The 20,495-nt window shown below is 39.5% G+C and overlaps 1 long non-coding RNA gene and 1 other non-coding gene across 2 annotated transcripts in view; one reads left to right on the top strand and one right to left on the bottom strand.

Moving 5' to 3' along the window:
- LOC138349969 (uncharacterized) overlaps positions 1–20,495 on the top strand; it is a 91,138-nt gene that overhangs the window by 9,906 nt on the left and 60,737 nt on the right. The window contains exon 2 of the long non-coding RNA XR_011221941.1: positions 9,450–9,539. This is a non-coding gene — a long non-coding RNA (uncharacterized lncRNA). The remainder of the gene's footprint in view (positions 1–9,449; positions 9,540–20,495) is intronic.
- On the bottom strand, positions 1,484–1,565 carry TRNAS-CGA (transfer RNA serine (anticodon CGA)). The gene has a single exon. It is a non-coding gene; the product is annotated as a tRNA-Ser (tRNA).

Below are 20,495 nucleotides of genomic sequence, written 5' to 3' on the forward strand. Positions count from 1 at the left end.
AAGTGAAATTTAGGAATATTATAATACAGTTATTATATAAGTTTCTGACTACATATTTTGTATTCGGATAGCAAGAGCAGCGCGATATTCAGTTTAAGCAACGATGATAACAAATGGTTAACAATGAATGTAATAGATGATATAATATCAATGTTTTGCAGACTGTGAATATATAATTTACATTATATGAAGACAGTTTTGAATATTTATTGTCTTATGTTTTTCTAAAGGTTACTGTTTTTTAATAGTATATAGTCATTTTTGGTTTCCCTGTGGATCATTTGTCATGTGGTTCATCTCGCGTCCCGTATGTGTGCTACGCTATCCACACTTCATAAAAAGATCATAAAGTAATCATCGCTTATTCATGTTGTATCAAGGAAGTCTTATAACTGGATTTAGATCGTAATTTTGAACCTTGGGAACCCGTACAGCAAGGTGGAAAATGGTGTAGTGATCAGAGTTTCACATTGTCTTTGTTCTCACCCCTGCTGGCATCACTGACGCCGAGCTAAATGATCGACCATGAACGTCCCAGGATAAAAATAAATCGCATACATTATCTTCCACTCCACATGACTGGCTGGGTAACGAAGTAAATTATAATGGCGGACACACACACACACACACACACACACACACACACACACACACACACACACACACACACACACACACACACACACACACACACATACACACACACACAAAGAGTGCTGGGAAGACTGGACACCACGAGCGTAGCTCTCATCCTGTAACTACACTTAGGTAATTAGGTAATTACACATACACGCGCGCGCGCGCGAACAAAGGGACACAGGTGGGGACTGAGTACCCAAATGAGCCACAGACATATTAGAAAGAACTTTTTCAGTGTCAGAGTAGTTAACAAATGGAATGCATTAGGCAGTGATGTGGTGGAGGCTGACTCCATACAGTTTCAAATATAGATATGATAGAGCCCAGTAAGATCAAGAATCTGTACACCAGTTGATTGACAGTTGAGAGGCGGGACCCAAGAGCCAAAGCTCAACCCCCCCCCCCCGCAAACACAACTAGGTGAGTACATGTTGAGTACTCGCACTGTGTATGCAAAACTGTTACAGACCTATAAATTGTGTTACTTCTATGTACAACCTAGTATTAACGTTATGGAAGTATTTTCAAAGTTGATAACATTAAGTATACTAAGTTGAATCTTACAGAAATAGAAGATAACGGTAGTACTTTATGGAAACATTTGTGGGGTGGTGGATGTGGCAGCCGCGGGTGTGTGCGTGTGTTCGTGCGTACGTGCGTGTTCCCAGACGGGTGCTGCCATCTTTTGTCGCCCAGAATTACTAACAGCTCCGAGTCGAGCAGTAATGCCTTTGTATAGTTTAATTTTACTAAAATATAAGACTTTTTATTTGCTTCTCACTGTAAATGTAATGTTTTCTAAACACTGGTAAAGTTATAAATTAGTTTAAAGTAAAAACGTAGCCGCTGTGGACAGGATTCGAACCTGTGCGGGCAGAGCCCAATGGATTTCGAGTCCATCTCCTTAACCACTCGGACACCACAGCTGTGTACTGAGAGGTGCCACATAAGGAAAGTCAATGTGTTGCTGTAATCTTCTATTATAATTTGTATAATTGAATGATCTTTACTTTCGTTAATAATATAAATATTTATAGGCCTCCCATATACCATTTACTTAAGACTAACACGTGATCACTCGAAAAGTTCGTATTTTCTTCAGTAGAGATTTTCATGTCAGTAATAATAGTAATTGATACATTTTATTAGATGAAAATTATTAATAATAATAATAGTATTATTATTATTATTATTATTATTATTATTATTATTAAGGTGTAACAGTTTAGTTTAGTTCATTTATTATGCACCCCATACCCATCTTGTGGGCGGTAGTGGAAAGGGTTACAGAGGCACATAATGGGCTCAGGGACTGAACTCCACAATTCATTTAGCTAAGCAAGTTACAATCTTGATGAGCTAGTTACAAACTTTAATATAAGTCGTCACATCAACAACGGGTTCGAGATCGACCACAAGTACAGGTTCTAAATTAAGCAACTGACATATGTGGAGAGCTAGTGTCACAATTGATATGTTTGTCCTGCACACCGCCCCCCATCCAGTGGGCAGCGGTGGATAGGTTACAATCACTCAGTTACTACCTACAGTTAGCAAACTGGGGATATTTGGCTAAGATTTCTGGTAGCAGATAATTTGGAATGAAATATTTACACATCGCTGGAACATTTTCATGTCAAAACAAGTGTAAGGTGTAGGTGTAACAAAGGTGTAGGAAAAGGTAAGGTGGGGTGTAGCCTACACCTTACCTTACAAAGGTAAGGTGTAGGCAAAACAAGTGTAAGGTAAGGTGTAACAAGTGGGCAAATTTGTTTTCTTGGCTAGGCTTGCCAGCCCTTATCCACCTAGTCCTCAGGTCTAGCACTTAACCATTCAAATTCCACACCTACTCCTCCACATGATGTTACTACTCATTAGTGCTTATAGTCACTTGATGAAGAAGCTAATACAAAGACCAAGAGGATCTTGTCAGTGTCCCTGCAGGTTATTACACTGACACCAGCTATTTTCTTCCTCAATACCAGTTCAATGCGAATTACATTATTTAGGGATATATCGTATGTAATTACCTATGCGTAATTATCTATTTGTAATTTCATAAATAGTCATATTAATTCTCAAATGTATATGTAAAGTTGGTCAGCATAAAAACTGCCTTTAGAAACCTGAATTCCAGGTCATTTATGATTCTATATGTTACATATTTCAAACTGAATTTGGAATATGCGGTACCAATGTTAAACAAAATGAAGCTAGAGAAAGTGCAGAGGTGTGCCACTATTGCAGGAAATTAAATGTCCTAATCCTGATAAAATTGTTAACTATATTCCCCCTTGAAAAGATGTGCAGGCCTCAATACATTATACATTCATCAGCCTAAAGCAAACTTACAACACTGAAACTAAAATTGACATAATGTCCCATTTTCTTTTCGCGGGTCCTCTAATAAGTTAGGATAAGGAACTTTATTACGAACAGTTTCTTGACGTTGGGAACGCTCGCGAGAACGTGCTGGGTCAGAACAGTAAACGGACCAGACAATGTGACGTAGTCATTGAGGTAATTAGCCTTGGCTATAGGTACATCTGGCAGGTTAGTGAGGCTGAGCCACTGCCACAATATTCAAGCTGTAAACGCTGACAGCAACCCGTCCTCCTAATAGAACGTCCGCATTTTGACGTATACTTTACTTAAGGCCAAAAATCGTCGTACTAGAAACTGCTAGCAGGTCGCGAAATTGACATACTGTCAAGTTTTCTGTTTTGAGTCCTCTGGTAGGTTAGGATAAGGGCACTTTAGTACGCCAGTTTCTTGATGTTGGGAAACCATAGGATGACGGGCTGCTGACAAACCGTTAAGACATTCACTTGAACACTACATTATTAAATGCGAAACTGTAAAAGATTTTAGACCTCTCGGCCTATTGTACAGGCAACTATTTCACTGAATCTGGTATATTGGATCTTAACAGTTTATCTTAAATTGGTTTGTCCATTTTAAAGAATAAAGAACGATCATTTTTGTAAGCTGTATCTCTCGTGAATCCATCCCTACGTTGTGTGGTGGTACAAATCGATTGTATTTACAAATTCGTAAATTGAAACATGTATAATGTCTCAACTGAATAACTCAGATTAGGCTACTTTGTAAATTAATTTTGTCAATACGGATGTTAATAATAATAACTACGAGAGCTGAAAAGGATGAGTTTTGAGGAAAATTTAAGAACTCAACCCTCACGTCACTGGAAGACACAGTAATAGAGTAGTCATGATTGCAATATATACAATTCTCAAGGAAATTGGTAGGGCAGATAAAGACTGAAATATGATTAAGTTCTCAAATGTACGCCAGACATAGCCTTAGAAATTGAAACAATTAGGTGCAAGAATATAAAGAGAATTGGTTGAGGCAGGCTCCATACACAACTTCAAAGATCGATATGACAAAGGCCAATAGCCTCTAGAACCTGTACATTATAGAATTGTTGGCGGTACTAAAAAACTGGAAGGTAACACACCACATGTAGAACCCAACCTTAGCACTGCCCAGTACTGTCCACCCTTGCTCTCCCACTCATTATTACTCCTCCTCCTCCTCCTCCTCCTCGGAACTCCTAATTTTGCTAAAGATGGTTTGCTCATAGCGCCCTGGTTTCGCCTCTCAGGCTCTAAACTTAAATTTTAATTAGATATCTGAGGAGAGGAATCCAATTCATTTAAAAAACATTCGTGGTTCTGTTTAAGGTTTCAAGATTAATATGCTAGAAATGCAAGACATATTGAGCCAAAACACTCTATTTTTTATATCCAGTTTTACTGGATATAAAAAACCATCACTAATCAGTAGTCACTGCTGGTAGTCCATTTAATAGTTTCATGTAAATAGTAAATTATTATTAATATAATAAGTGAGTGTTACTAATTTACTACGTCATTAATTACATACACCGAGATTACAAAAAGAATTATCTGTTCTAACATCTAAAAAAATGATTAAGTATTGGTACCGGATTACTGGTTTATTGTGTTAAGGTATCGGATAATTGTGCATTATTGATAGCGGTTAAAATATTTTTATCGATGCACCTCTAGCGTAAGGCACAGACACACACACACATTTAGGTACATGTGCATTTGTGCAGCTGCCCTAGACTATATGAAGGGAGTACAGTGTGTGTCAAGAACTATCTACGTGATGCTAAAAGCCCCCATCACACAGGATGTTAGTCATACAGTACTTTAGTACTGTATGACATTATGTGATCAGTTGTCTGCACTGGCAAACTCTGTGTGCATATGAGGATATCGTAACGTTTTGTGAGATATTGCCATGTCCTATAGTCTTTGTTGTAGTCAGTTCTAGCAGGTCCTACGTGTCTTTTCTCACTCGGAAAATTCTTTTGTTGCTGTGTTTTCCAGCACCTCCCACCCTCATTGCCCCCCCACCCTCATTGCCCCCCCACCCTCATTGCCCCCCCACCCTCATTGCCCCCCCACCCTCTCAGACCCCCCCCCCCCCCCCTCTCACCCTCACTGCTCCCGTCCCATTCACCCACTCGGTGAAAGTAGTTATGATTCTTGTGAGAAGATATCTTGAACTGTTACATTAAGCTTCATTTACCTTATAATTCTGTGTCCCTTCTGTTCTCCGTGTATCACCACCCCCTTTATCGACTTTTCCTGGTGATGTGAGCGTGTAGCAGTTCGTGCTACATCTTCACTTGTGCACCAACATCATTTTCAAATTGTTTGTTTAGCTTCTTTTTCGATGTTACGAGTTCCTGACCTTGTAATTCGCATTGTAATTACTGTAAAATTCCTGTGATTGCATTATTTAATTATTTATGTAATTACAATAATTCTTGTAACTACTACAGGGGGTGCTGGACTGTGAAACTTTACTACATGGGGTGCTGGACTGTGAAACATTACTACAGGGGGTGCTGGACTGTGAAACTTTACTACAGGGGGTGCTGGACTGTGAAACTTTACTACATGGGTGCTGGACTGTGAAACATTACTACAGGGGGTGCTGGACTGTGAAACTTTACTACATGGGGTGCTGGACTGTGAAACTTTACTACAGGGGGTGCTGGACTGTGAAACATTACTACAGGGGGTGCTGGACTGTGAAACTTTACTACATGGGTGCTGGACTGTGAAACTTTACTACAAGGGGTGCTGGACTGTGAAACTTTACTACAGGGGGTGCTGGACTGGGAAACTTTACTACAGGGGGTGCTGGACTGTGAAACTTTACTACATGGGTGCTGGACTGTGAAACTTTACTACAAGGGGTGCTGGACTGTGAAACTTTACTACAGGGGGTGCTGGACTGTGAAACTTTACTACAGGGGGTGCTGGACTGTGAAACTTTAATACAGGGGGTGCTGGACTGTGAAACATTACTTCAAGGGCTGCTGGACTGTGAAACATTACTACAAGGGGTGCTGGACTGTGAAACTTTACTACAGGGGGTGCTGGACTGTGAAACTTTACTACAGGGGGTGCTGGACTGTGAAACTTTAATACAGGGGGTGCTGGACTGTGAAACATTACTTCAAGGGCTGCTGGACTGTGAAACTTTACTACAGGGGGTGCTGGACTGTGAAACTTTACTACAGGGGGTGCTGGACTGTGAAACTTTACTACAGGGGGTGCTGGACTGTGAAACATTACTTCAAGGGCTGCTGGACTGTGAAACATTACTACAAGGGGTGCTGGACTGTGAAACTTTACTACAGGGGGTGCTGGACTGTGAAACTTTACTACAGGGGGTGCTGGACTGTGAAACTTTAATACAGGGGGTGCTGGACTGTGAAACATTACTTCAAGGGCTGCTGGACTGTGAAACTTTACTACAGGGGGTGCTGGACTGTGAAACTTTACTACAGGGGGTGCTGGACTGTGAAACTTTACTACAGGGGGTGCTGTACTGTGAAACATTACTACAGGGGGTGCTGGACTGTGAAACATTACTACAAGGGGTGCTGGACTGTGAAACTTTACTACAGGGGGTGCTGGACTGTGAAACTTTACTACAGGGGGTGCTGGACTGTGAAACTTTACTACAGGGGGTGCTGGACTGTGAAACTTTACTACAGGGGGTGCTGTACTGTGAAACATTACTTCAAGGGCTGCTGGACTGTGAAACATTACTACAAGGGGTGCTGGACTGTGAAACTTTACTACAGGGGGTGCTGGACTGGGAAACTTTACTACAGGGGGTGCTGGACTGTGAAACATTACTACAAGGAATCCTTTAGTATAATTTTCAGGTTTTCTGGTTTAGTGTCCATTATAAGAAAAATGTGTACATTTAATATGTAGTGTCTCGGGGTACATTGTTCATTATGTTTTTAGTGTGAAAATATTAATATTTTTTCACAATAATAATAATGATAGTATTAGTATTATTAATAATGATTATAATATTAATATTATTATTATGCAATCGAAACTCATTCTGTGGACTGCAGGACAAATTTTACAGGGGCACATTATTGATTTAGATACTGAAATCGATAATATTCAGTGCTGATGAACTATATACAATAAGTTAGGATATTTGACTAGGATATTAGGATAACGTGATTATAATAAAGTGGTCTAAATTTTTTGTTATCATTTGTGATATAATTATCTCTAAACTCTTCGATTTGTTTGCATTTCAGTACATAATTATTATTATAAGTGGAGTTGATCTTAATCTGTGTCAAGTCTCTTAAATGACGCTGATTTTAAATGTTACATATTGAATTCAGTTGGTTTTAATTTATTTTAAGGAATACTCTTATTTCGCGAATTAATTTTAGAGACACTTTGTGATAGGGATAATGTGGATATACCTGTGCATTTTAATATCAGTAAAAACTATTCATATCAATGTTATGATCTTGATCTCTGATGTTTGTGATGTTGACTCTTTGGATTAGCATGTGTTCTGGTGTGAGAACATCTGATAATGATTAATTCATCGTTTAGCATTTTACAATACCTCCAAGAGTAAGAATTGGTGCGGAAAAATAAGTTAAGATCAAATTTAAAAAATATATAAAATGGTTATACATTTATAATAGTTTTGTAATCGTAACATTCAGCTCATAAATGGGATGGTAATTGACCATAACCTTGAGTGTTCTAAGCCTTTATCCGTATTTATGAAATAGTCTATCTACATTAATTTTATACAGTAACATCCTCTCCAAGGAAGATGTTTTTATGTAATGAGAGTAATGAGGAAGTTAAAGTCTACAAACACCACCTCCCGCCTGCATACACGCTGATGTAGGAACATAGTTTTGTCAACCGTTGTAATTCAGCTTAGATGCTGACAAGTGTTTAATACTAGGCTAAGGGTAAACTGGGCGTTGATATGCCAGTGCTGTGAATTACTATCTCATCAATAAATCTAATTATGTAATTGCCGGGTTTTGTGTGTACAGAATTTAGTAAAATATTGATTTGAACATATTAAGATGAGACTAGGGAAATTTCCTTGCTGGATGCCTAATTTAAGTATTCTTCATTCTGTGCCCTAGAAACAGCACAAACTGTTGAATAGATAACATTTGAACCCCTGTCAAGGCGTGTTTATATGGTAGCATTGTGTGAACTTGTGACATTTCTATCCTGCAGTGAGTTAAGGTTACAGCAGTAATCTTATTGTGTTATACAGTGGAATACGAATATAAAAACTGATATAATGAAATTTGATAAATATACATGTAAATATGAACAATAGTAGTTTTCATAGCTTTGATATAAATAGCAAAAAAGTAGGGGTGATAGAAGGAAATACTCAAGTGATAGGGAGAATCTACACGGTCTTCTCTGAATACCCTTCATACTCCTTTCCGAGGCTGTGGGTCCCCTACAATTGCACTAAAGTTTAACTAAATTTTCCTTGAGTATATTGGATAAACATAGATAGTTTTTCGGAGAGCAGCAGTGTTTTGTGCTTTACATATTATTTTCGAAAAATTTACTTGTAAGAAATATACAATTTGATTATTATTATTATTGACAAAATCCGTAGCTGTGATGAGGGTTGGAAGCTATGTGGTGGGTGTCTCCACGCACACGCCCTAGTCAACTAGGCCACCACATGGTAAAAGGAGTGCAACCTGGAGTTCTAATGAGCTCACAAGGGCTTCCTGAGGCTTGTACTGAAACCTAAATATGTGTAATTTAATAATATAGTACAGTAATTGCAATCCTTTTTACCCTGTCGTGGCCTGGTTGACTTGCACGTGTGCGTGGAACACCCACCACATAAGTTCGAACCCTCATCACAGCTCCTACCAATTTTCTCATTGGCACATCACGTTAGTGTGATTACTCTCTGTGGATTATTATTACTATTATTTGCTTATTCAATTTCAAGCTTTCCGTTTGGTTCGAATCCATGCCATGAATTCAGTGTATTTGTGTATTATGAATCAGGGGCCAGATTCACGAAAGCACTTACGAACGTGTACATCTTTTCTCAATCTTTGACGGCTTTGGTTACATTTATTTAACAGTTCACAAGCATGAAAACTTTCCAATCAACTGTTGTTATTGTTATAAACAGCCTCCTGGTGCTTCGGAGCTCATTAACTGTTTAATAATTGTAAACAAGGCCGTCAATGATTGAGAAAAGATGTACAGGTTCGTAAGTCTTTGCGTAAGTGCTTTCGTGAATCTGGCCCCTGGTGGTTTGTGTCTAGCGAAGGCTTTGCTCCCACAAATAATTACGGCCACTATATTTTATGCTGCTATCCCAGTATTATATTATTCATGCATTAGTAGTCCTTTGACAATCAAGTTATGAGTTCATATATTATTATTTATTTTACTTTTCAGATCCATTGTCCAAATGTGAATTTTAATGTTGGTGGCTAAAATACAAGCGGATATTAGACCAAGCAACTCGGGGAAGATTCAGTACCTTACGTAAGTACATACATTTTAATTTGTTAAAGAAAGAATATTGGCATCATATGTGGTCTTAATGTTCGTACACAATTCCTTCAGAAACTGTAGTTATCCGATGCAGCATTTGTAATGCGGATCACAAAGGATCGGTGCAGTAACTTCACTCCCTTTTAGGGTCAGAGGTGTTTAGTGACACCTGTGCTTCGCTTCCTGCTAAACCTATTTTTTATGTTCAAAAGGCATAAACTGGACACGACTGTCTTTCCTGTGTACACAAATACAAAGTACTTCACTTATGACTTCAATTATTTTATTGGAACGATAAGTACATAAAGAGAGGGGCAGACCATCCCCGTACGTCATTAGAGATGAAAACACTAATGTACATAACTAACCTATACATGGAAATAAAATATTAACAATACAAATAAAGTATGCCGCCTCGGCATTGTTGCCGCCCGCTGCCATATCCTACCACAACGATTATTAAAATAAAAGTTTAATAAGGCTATTTTTACAATCTGGTGGTTTTGATTTCCATATATTTATCTTGATTAGATTCTACGAATGGTCTGAGCTTTTCTATTATGCATTATTTAAATAATAATCCGAGCCTTCACTGGCATATTTTATCCCTAAGAGTTCTGTTCTGTACTAATAGACAATTGAAGTGGAGTACGGTGTCAAAAAGCTAACTACATGATGCTAAAAAATCACCATCACACAGGATGGTTAGTCAGTCAGAAGCATGTGATGAGTGGATTGCACTGGCAAACTCTGGGAGCATTATGAGGATATCAACACAAGAGTGAATTAGGTAGCAGTGTAATAAAAGTCCCCATGTCGCAGGATGGTTAGTCATACAGGGCCATATGTTTAGTAGCCGGCACTGGCAAATTTTGGGTACACTGTGAGGATATCTTCAAGATTACGAGAGTGAATAAAGTAATTGCAAAGCTCCAGGTACAACTGATCTGAAAGGTCTAATAACTGGGCATTCGGTGATGTAGTGCGGGAGATCATGCCGTAGTTCCTGCTCACAGAGTTTGCAACTGGAGTGCTCAGGATTGGGAGACCCGTCACCTGCAGCCACCTGCCACAGGTAACGGTAACCCAACCTGATCCTTGCAACCACTGTGTCGCACAGTCTGGTCGACGTTTTGTGCTGCCCATAGATATAGGTTTCAGATCTGAACAGATCATAGCTTTTTATACTAGTACTTTCAGGTCGTTGGGAGTCAGTAATTTCTTTCCTATCAGATCTGAATGTTTGGAACAATATAGTTTTGACAGCAGAGATGGGTATACCTAGATCTAATTCAACTTCATCTTTGTTACACGCTAATTTGGCTGCAACGTCTGTCTCATTATGATGGGTTATATTTATGTGTGAAGGTATCCATACAAAGAAGATTCGAGACCCTTTACTCTGTGCAGCGATCAGCTCATTTATAATTGGTAGTATGAGGTTCTTGCTGTCGATCTTCCAGGAGAAGTTTTCGATTGCTTGAAGAGCAGACTTTGAATCACAGAATATTATTCCTCCTCCAATGTTTTTTAATGTACTGGTAGCTAGTTGTAATGCTGTTAGTTCTGCTTGTGTGGAGGTCAGCCAGTTGTTTAACCTGACACTGACAGTCTTTGTGCAAATATTATTTCTATAAAACCTACATGCTGCTGTAGTCCGTCCAGTAGAGGATTGGACTGAGCCGTCGGTGTAGACACAGTGCTCGTGAGATCTTAGACTCTCGATGGAGGAGGCAATTGTTTCAAGTGTGACAGCTTTGAGAAGAGCAAGATTCTCATTATCTTTCTTGGTGACAGGTGTGTATGATACTTGAATGGTGGGGTACAGATAAAGAGGAATATCAGAGACTGGTAGATTGCACTTAAAAGGAATATTGAGTTTGATGAGATTGTAGGCATTGTTCCTCACCCATTTGTCATAAAAGGAGTGAGTTGGTATGTCGGCACCAGTCAAAAGGGTGTTAACAGCACTAAATAATTTGTCTCTGAGCAATGCAGATGTAGGATCACTCATGACTTTAAGGCAAAAGGTCGTGTTAACTTGCATTATTCTCTCTAGTATGGTTGGAAGCTTCAGTTCTTCCCTCATGTTGATGATTCTTGTGCATCTTGGGGCACCAAGAATTATCCTCATGGCCTCATTCTGTACTACTTCAAGTTTGTCCAACACAGAGGAGGGGAAATTAATTAAGTCCAAAGCATTATTATAATCAACGAGAGATCTAACAAACATCATATAGAATAGTCTAGCATATTTAATATTGATACCAATATTCTTACCAGTAAGTGTTCTCAATGGTTTTAGTCTTTATTTTAACCTACGGTGTAGATCATTTACAATGTCACTGTTAATACCAACTCCAAGGTATTTGTGCTGCCCACACGTTTCAATATTCTGGTTGTTGACCTTGAAAGCTATAGGGACATGAGTTTTCTCTTGGGGATGGAGAACTCTGGATTTAGTTATAGAGATAACAAGACCACATTCAATGCTTTTAGCAGCGAGTGAATCCAGTAGAGCTTGCAGTCTAGTTTGGGAATTTGCAACACTGCACATGTCATCGGCATAACAGATGACGGCTTCGTCGGGTAGTGTGGGAATATCAATTGTTAATTTGTGCATCAGAACATTGAACAGTGTAGGACTTAGCACTCCACCCTGGGGTGTACCCAACTCAAAGGGCGCACAATGTATACTTTTGATCCCCTTGAAAAGGACTGAGGCGGTTCTGTTACTCAGGTACCCCCTGAGCCATGTCAACAGTCTTCCCTTAACTCCAAAAGAGGCTAGCTGTTCTAGGATTATTTCTCTGTTTGCTGTATCAAAAGCAGTTTGGAGATCAATAAATGCTGCCTGAGAGTTTGGTCCCCCTCTGATAAAATATTCAGCAAAGCAAGTTTGTGTGCTTCTTCCAGGAAGGAAACCATACAGGTTAGGGGCAAGGTGGGGCTTGATTTGAAACATTAGTCTGTCGAGAGTAATTATCTCAAGAACTTTACACTTGCACGACGTCAGAGAAATGGGTCTGAATTTTTGTGAATTAGGCTTGGGTATGGGTATTATGAGTCCCTGTGTCCAGCGGTCAGGTAAAACACCCTGCCTTAGACTTTGATTAAACAATTCTAGCAAAGGGCTATTTGGCAGCTCAGCAAGTACTCTCATGGTGTTGTATGTGATGCCATCCTCTCCAGGAGAGGTAGCCTTACCTTTCTTGAGTCCCTTTTTAATTTCAAAGTGGGTTATGCCATAGTTATCATCAGGCCCTATTTCACTACAGGCAATTTCAATATTGAAGTTACGATTTATTTTAGTACTAGCCAGATAGTTTTGCACATCTAGGGGCAGGCTGCTTATACTAGCAGTGCTTGCATATTGCTGAAGCAGCATGTCGGCATAGTCTACAGACGACTGCTAGGATGATAAATAGTTTTAATTTTATTCCACATTTGGGATGAGGATGTTGCATGATTGATGCCTTGCAGAAACTGTTCCCAGTGCTGGTTATACACCTGTTCCTTTAGCTCTCTAAACTCTCGGCTGGCTTTAAGAAATATGTTGAGGGTGTCAGCTGTTTTATGTGTTTTATACTGCTCAGCGAGGAATAGAACTCTGTCATGCAGGGGCATAAGGCGTGAGTCAGTGAACCACCTCTGTCCCTTCCTCACTGGTTTGGGTCTTGTGGATTTTACAACATTGTCATAAAAAGCGGTTACTTCAGTGACCAGGTCCTCATATAATGCATTGACGGTAGTAAAGCAGTAAGTGTTATACCATTCAGAAATGCGGAATTTGAAGAGCATGTGTAAATTTTCAGGGATATTAATTATTTTTATTTCAAAGATTAGGGGTTTGAGATTATTGATAGTGTATGAACTAAATATGGCAAAGTGATCACTAACTAATTCCTGAACAATTGATCCTCCGACAGCATTATCAATGAGACCGTGACCAATGACATAATCAAGCCTGCCACCCTTGAGGTGTGTGACGTTAGAGGAGTCAAAGTTGAACACGGACATGTTATTATCTCTTAAGTATTTTACAAAGACTCTGCCATTCCTGTTTGTTTTGGTGTCACCCAGGCTAGTGTGTCTAGCATTAAGATCACCCATGACAATGGTTTGAGAGCTGCTGGTAATTTTTTGGAGAGAAGCTTCCACCATTTGATCGCACCTTACATATACATTAACTAAGTTAATAAGGCCGGTCGCTGTAGCAATCTGAAACTGCTGATAATATGAGTCGTCACTTTTGTGGTTTTTAACATGTTTACACACTAGGTTACTTTTAACATACGTCAAGATACCGACATCATGTGAACCAACATTTGAGAAAGCTACATAACCTGGGAGTTTGGGTGGCGTGTTATTTTTTGTGCTTGTAGTGTATGGTTCCTGCAGGCACAGTACATCAGTGTTGTTGGCACCAGCGTACATCATTAGTGCTTGTAGTGTATGGTTCCTGCAGGCACAGTACATCACTGTTGTTGGCACCAGCGTACATCATTAGTGCTTGTAGTGTATGGTTCCTGCAGGCACAGTACATCAGTGTTGTTGGCACCAGCGTACATCATTAGTGCTTGTAGTGTATGGTTCCTGCAGGCACAGTACATCAATGTTGTTGGCACCAGCGTACATCATTAGTGCTTGTAGTGTATGGTTCCTGCAGGCACAGTACATCAGTGTTGTTGGCACCAGCGTACATCATTAGTGTTTGTAGTGTATGGTTCCTGCAGGCACAGTACATCAGTGTTGTTGGCACCAGCGTACATCATTAGTGCTTGTAGTGTATGGTTCCTGCAGGCACAGTACATCAGTGTTGTTGGCACCAGCGTACATCATTAGTGCTTGTAGTGTATGGTTCCTGCAGGCACAGTACATCAATGTTGTTGGCACCAGCGTACATCATTAGTGCTTGTAGTGTATGGTTCCTGCAGGCACAGTACATCAATGTTGTTGGCACCAGTGTACATCATTAGATCAAACAGCCTCCTTCGCACGCTTCTCACATTCCACGTGAGAAATTTAAGAGTGAGTTGCTCATGGGTAATGGTGTTCATAAACCTGACGAAGAGAAGTGTTCACAAGGTTCAATAGTTGCAAAGTATTGCTTACAAGTGATAATTGTTCCCAGTCATCAATGGCAAAGAGTTCTCTCATCTGTTTTAAGATCAGCTGGTTGCCTGTACCTTTCCTAGCTTGTTCAATCATTTCTTGTTCATCAGGATTCATAGGGGCACAAACGGTATTGTTTGGAATGAGTTCTTGAGCGCATTTGCTAATTACACTAAGACACTCGGGTTTTCATATCTTTCACTCGCCACAACGGTACTTACAGCACTGGAGGAAGGGGGGGGGGGTCAATACTTGCTTGAGACGGGTCAACACTTTCATCACTGGAAGGCATTTCACTAGAGACTTGGACGTTCACTTCACACCTCGGGCTGGCGAGATGATCGCTTGAACACTGTCTCAGGTTGTCCATGGTGATCTTAACATAAATGCTGTTGAGACTATTTTCAATCTTCGTGAGTGTTTCTTGGAGCTTATTGACGGTAATTTCCATTTTACTCATGCGAGCTGGAAGTTCTGACACCTCCCTCTGCAGGCTGGCGTCAGGCTTCCCAGGTAGGCGAGGGAAGGTTGTCAGGCTGTTGGTGTCAGGAACGGTGGTGGGGTCATCCCGGGTGGGGGGGGTTGTCTGAGGTGGTGGGGGCTGCCCCACTGTGCTGTGCGGCACACTATACTCCCCCTTCATATAGTCTAGGGTAGCTGCACAAATGCAGATGTACCTAATATATTAATAAAAAAGTGATTATGTCATACATATATATATGTACTTTTCACATATACATAAATACCTATGCAATTACAGGTGAAGATTATATTTGTGTGCTGGTGTTAACGTTTCAGTGATCAGTTTACTAATAAACAGCTTGTACATAGTCACGCAGAACACCTACACCATTTATTGAAGCTTAAGAGAAGTTGTGTATAACAAACTTGTGGCTTATGGCTACGTGCTGGCGTCAAAGTGGTAATTATAGTTGAAACTTGGGGTGTACGTTCTTAAGTCTACGTAATAACTCTATATCAATAATAGAATGTGGGGTATGTTGTGGGGGAGAAAGGTGGAGAGGGGGGAGAAAGGTGGAGAGGGAAGGAGACGGAGGGAGAAAGGTGGAGAGGGGGATGGGGAAAGATAGATGAGAGAGGAGGAGATTAGTGTAATAGTCAAAGGGGTCATGGGCCTTAACCTCATTAAGATTGTAGTGGCTCCTTGTGGGTTTATTGACAAGATGTACCTCCCCAGTGTTGACACAATAGTGGACCTTTCCTGGTGAGATTGCTTGGTCAAGCTCTGAATGGCCGCATTCGTAATGATCTTAAACTTTACTTCTTTGTATTTCGCTGAAATTATACTTTAACGGGGTAATGATGAATCTTAAATGAAATGCTTTCAACCTGAATGTGTCGCAAACTGACTACACTCTTCAAAACCTCAGGTGCGCGGTGCAGACCACAAATATGTGTAGTCTAGTAATATAGTAGAGTTGCAATCCTGTTTTACACATAGAATATTTCTGAAATTGAAATCAGTTGTTCTTGAGCAACTGTTCTTGAGTTGCATGTGATGAAAGACTGCGCCGGGTGTTTTGGTCATCTTCTGAGCAACATTGTGGGTTAACGTTTATTTTATTATTATGTAGATGAATAATTTATATGCTGGCACTCCAGATTCTGTTGCGAATAATTATAACGTAATCAAAATGGCGCCTATACAGAATTGTTTACAAGATTCTTTAGTTTATTTATCATATTTCATTGTTCATTTTAAATTAAATTTTGTGCACAACAAAACAGGTTCTTACAAACTTTTGGGTATAACTACAGTTTCTGAGATAAAGGGCTGTATAAATATTTGTTATTTTATTTAGTCACTTGAATTCTACGAGGAAATCATACTTATCATGAACATTGAAGTAATACTAATAACATTCACTTATAATAATAAACTGAGACATTGATGATAACAATTAGTTTAGATAATACTCAGTAATTTTTGTTATCTATTTTTTACCTTCACTGTCACTATTATTTGTGCTGTGATTTTAGTGTCATTGCTGCTAGGTTCATCATTATCTCCATTATCTCCATTATCTCCATTATCTCCACACTCGCACACTTCTGTGCTGGCTAAGTGACTCGCAAAGCTTGTGCATGCTGGTCTACATCCTTCTTTTTACACATTCACACCTAATTAGATGCAGGATGTGGTTTGGAGTAGGTGGAAAATTACAAGATGATATTTGTCCATCATTCATGACCCATTAATGTCCAGTGAGATGAGTGTCAGCTGGAGCTCATCACTCCTCTGCCAAATCATGACCCGGCAGTTCACTCTCCTAAATGCACATACCAAATCACCTTTTGTTGATGGCTTTCCCCAGACAATCTGCTTCTTCAAAACAAATACAAGCGAGGATTTGCAAGTTTTGTCATATTTATTCTTGACTTGTTGCCTCTGCAAGTAACTGCTTCAAGTTTCACTAGGAACCTGTAAGTTTCACTAGGAACCTGTCAGAAATTCCTTCACTTGATCCAAGAGTTGTAAGTACTTGTAAGGTTTCTTAAGTTGCTGCATTAAAGGCTTTTCATTAAGAGACTTTTCCATTCCATGCCAATCTTGAGGTTATCTTGAGATAATTTCGGGACTTAGTGTCCCCGCGGCCCAGTCCTCGACCAGGCCTCCACCCCCAGGAAGCAGCCCGTGACAGCTGACTAACTACCAGGTACCTATTTACTGCTAGGTAACAGGAGCATCAGGGTGAAAGAAACTCTGCCCATTGTTTCTGGCAGACAAACCATTTTTGTATGCCACGCTGCTACAAGATTTTATATTTTTCTCTTGTGTGGTGGATGACTTTTTGAACTTGATAAGCTGATAATTCATCTTTGGTTTCAGTGTAGCCTCCTTGGAGGCTCTTTTGTTGAATAATGCTGTTTATTACATTTTCATCATAACTGTCAATAATTAACTGTATTTCTTCATGTTTCCTGTATTTATCTTGAATTTTACTTGTAAATGCTTCAACCAGAGCTTTGCAGGTCTATATATTTTTAATTCTGTTGAACTTGGAGTTCTACCATACCATCAACAATTGCAGCAGAGATGTTTCTTTCAAGTGGATTGGTGGTGGGCTTTTTGTCTGGCCTAGTTGCTCCCCTTTGTGTCCCCATTCTCTGCTCCTGATGCCAGTGACTATCAGAAATGTGGAACAAAATTAAAAACATTACCAAACCTTCAGCCCCAGTTCAGCTTCATCATACTCCTGCAGAATATGCTGACATGCTCCTAGCTCAATGGTCTAGTGTATCACAAATTTCTTCCTTACCCCCAGATATACAGCAGCATTTAAGACATACCAACATTAACAGAAACAGTAATATTGAAATAGCACGCTCCTCACCAGATTTAATAGATCAGTCTGCTATAACCCCCTTTGAATTAACATCAGCATTAGGAAAACCTAAGCAAACTGCCCCTGGTGAGGATGGTATAACTTATAACATCTTGAGCTTACTGAATGATGTCCCTAGCCACCCTCTGCTTGACCTCTATCAAACCAGCCTCTCACAAGGTATCTGGCCAAAGAAATGGACACAAAGTCTCATAATACCAATTCCTAAACCTAACTCAAAAATTCAGACCCATTTCCCTTACATCTTGTATGTGTAAAGTCTTGGAGAGAATTGTTCTCAATCGTGTCATGTTTCAGGTCAAAGAAAAACTGGCCCCAAACCTATATGGGTTCATGCCCAAGTGTAGCACACAAACATGCTTTGCTGAATATTTTGTAAACTCCCAGGATGGGACACAGGCAGCCTTTATTGACCTAAAGTCAGCTTTCGATGTAGCGAATGGCGAAATAATATTAGAGCAACTTGCTGAATTTGGAATTAAAGGTAATCTTCTGAGTTGGATAAAGAGCTACCTATCCAACAGGCGTGCTAGTGTCCTATTTAAAGGAGTTAAAAGTACAAGAACAGATGCATTCGAACTAGGCACACCTCAAGGTGGTGTCCTAAGCCCTATGCTCTTCAATATACTTATGCACAAACTTATCCATGACATACCTGTACAACCTACGGAAACTGTTATATGTTATGCTGATGATATTTGTATTATGGCACACAGTAAACCAAGGTTACAAGTGTTACTTGATGCATTCTCCAAGAAAGTAGTAGAATGTGGCCTCATAATCTCTGTTGATAAAACAAGGGTTCTTATTCCCCATTCTCTTCATGTTAACTATACTATTAATGGAGTGCCCGTGGAGACTTGAGTCTTATAAATATCTTGGAGTGGAGGTTAATGATACAAATCTCGTCAGCAACCTGCACAAAATACTTATTGAGCGTCTTAAACCTCTCAAAACTCTTGTTGGCAAAGGATTTGGCATTAACATAAAATATGCTCGTAGTTTTTATATTGCCTTTATACGATCTGTTGTTGATTATTATGCCTTGCATCTTCTTAATTTTTCTCCTAAACAATTACAAGGCCTAGATGTAGTACAGAATGATGCCATGCGCATCATCCTGGGTTGTCATAGAACTGTCAGAATTGTTAACATGAGAAAGGAACTAAACTTACCTTCCATTTACGAAAGAATAGTTCTACTTAGTACTATGTTTTGCGCCAAAACTTTGAAAAATAATGGTCCCCCAGCTCTACTCAAATTAAATTGAGATCCATTCTAAACAATTCTGACTGTTCCCTCAATCTGCCGCAAAAAGCTCCCTACAGTGTGTGGCTCAGTTGTTGTGCCTATAATCTTCTGTAACTGAATGTGTCTCTTAACCCTGATAAAACTGTTCACTATATTCCTCCTTGGAAAGATGTGGAGGTCTCTCTGCATTATACCCCCATCAGTGTAAAACAAATGTATAACACTGACATTTTGAGATGTATAACATTAGAAGCTATTGACAGTCATATTCAAATTCTCAAACATACTGAATCCTATGCCTTTACTGATGGCTCTGTGCATCTAGGCACTGGTAGAACAGGTTGTGCATGTGCAGTATATAAAGTGAATGAAATGATCATGTCTAGTACACAGAGATTGAACAACTGGGCAAGCACTACACAGACCGAGCTATTGGGCATTTATCTAGCCACTGAATACCTTAAGCTCAATGGTGGTGGAGTGATATTGTGTGACTCTAAAAGTGCTCTGCAGTCCTTAAATAACCCATCATAATGTATGTCGGAAGTAGCTTGTAATATTAAATGGAATGTAATTTTTGCCAATGATAATAACTCTTGTATAAAATTTGTGTAGATCCCATCCCATGTTGGAGTTGGAAAACATGACTTTGTAGATCGATTGGCCAATGAGACTTACAGGAAAGAAAACATTGATTATGACTTTGGACTATCTAATGCAATTATTAGAAACATGCAAATTAAAGAAATTTATTCAATTTAGAAGAACTAAGAAATGCCCAGAGACTTGAAAGTTGCAGTATTAAAAGTTATGACAAGTTTTGTAATAATAGGTATTTGTATGGTCAGCACAGTAACCGAACCAGGCATTGTGATGTAGTCATTGTGGTAATTCGCCTTGGCTATAGACACATCTGGCAGGTTAGTGAGGCTGAGCCACTACCAGAATACTCAGATTGTAAACTCTGTGATAAACCTTTAATGTATTCACTAGAACACTATATTGATGAATGTGAAACCGTAAAGGACTTTAGACCTCCTGGCCTCTTGTACCACCAACTGTGTAACTGTTTCATTGACTCAGGTGTTCTGGACGACATCCTAACAATTTAACCCAAATTTGCTTGTCCATTTTGAAGAATGAAGAACAATTTTTATTTTTATTACTTCTAAGCTGTATTACTTATGAACCCATCCCTGTCCTTGTGTGGCAG

Source organism: Procambarus clarkii, chromosome 43, assembly GCF_040958095.1.
Source record: "Procambarus clarkii isolate CNS0578487 chromosome 43, FALCON_Pclarkii_2.0, whole genome shotgun sequence".
Classification (NCBI taxonomy): domain Eukaryota; kingdom Metazoa; phylum Arthropoda; class Malacostraca; order Decapoda; family Cambaridae; genus Procambarus; species Procambarus clarkii.